We start from the raw sequence: 459 nt of genomic DNA on the forward strand, positions 1-459 counted from the left end.
TGGCGTCTAATTAGTAGGAAAAGATCAAAACTTGAGCCAAAAGTGTGTATTTGAAAAAGTTGTCTATAGGCCATATTTGCCTCTATGGCCAATATGCATTAAAAATGTAAAAAATTATTTTCTGTACTATGGCAGATATTTGAGTTCTGTTTTTTCTGACATGTCCAGATAGCCCATGTGAATATTGGTGCAAAATTTCAGCATTGTAGCTTTGTAAGTTTTGACGCAAAAAATTTATTTGTCTTTGAGCACTTCTTGTGCACCAATATGCAGACTGCATATAGCTAGTTTGAAAACTTAGAGATTTTGATTTGATTTCTTGTGTTTTTTGAAGTCCTTGGGGTCTAATTAGTAGGAAAAGATCAAAACTTGAGCCAAAAGTTTGTATTTGAAAAAGTTGTCTATAGGCCATATTTGCCTCTATGGCCAATATGCATTAAAAATGTAAAAAATTATTTT

This window comes from Lottia gigantea, assembly GCF_000327385.1.
Source record: "Lottia gigantea unplaced genomic scaffold LOTGIsca_394, whole genome shotgun sequence".
NCBI classification, from domain to species: domain Eukaryota; kingdom Metazoa; phylum Mollusca; class Gastropoda; family Lottiidae; genus Lottia; species Lottia gigantea.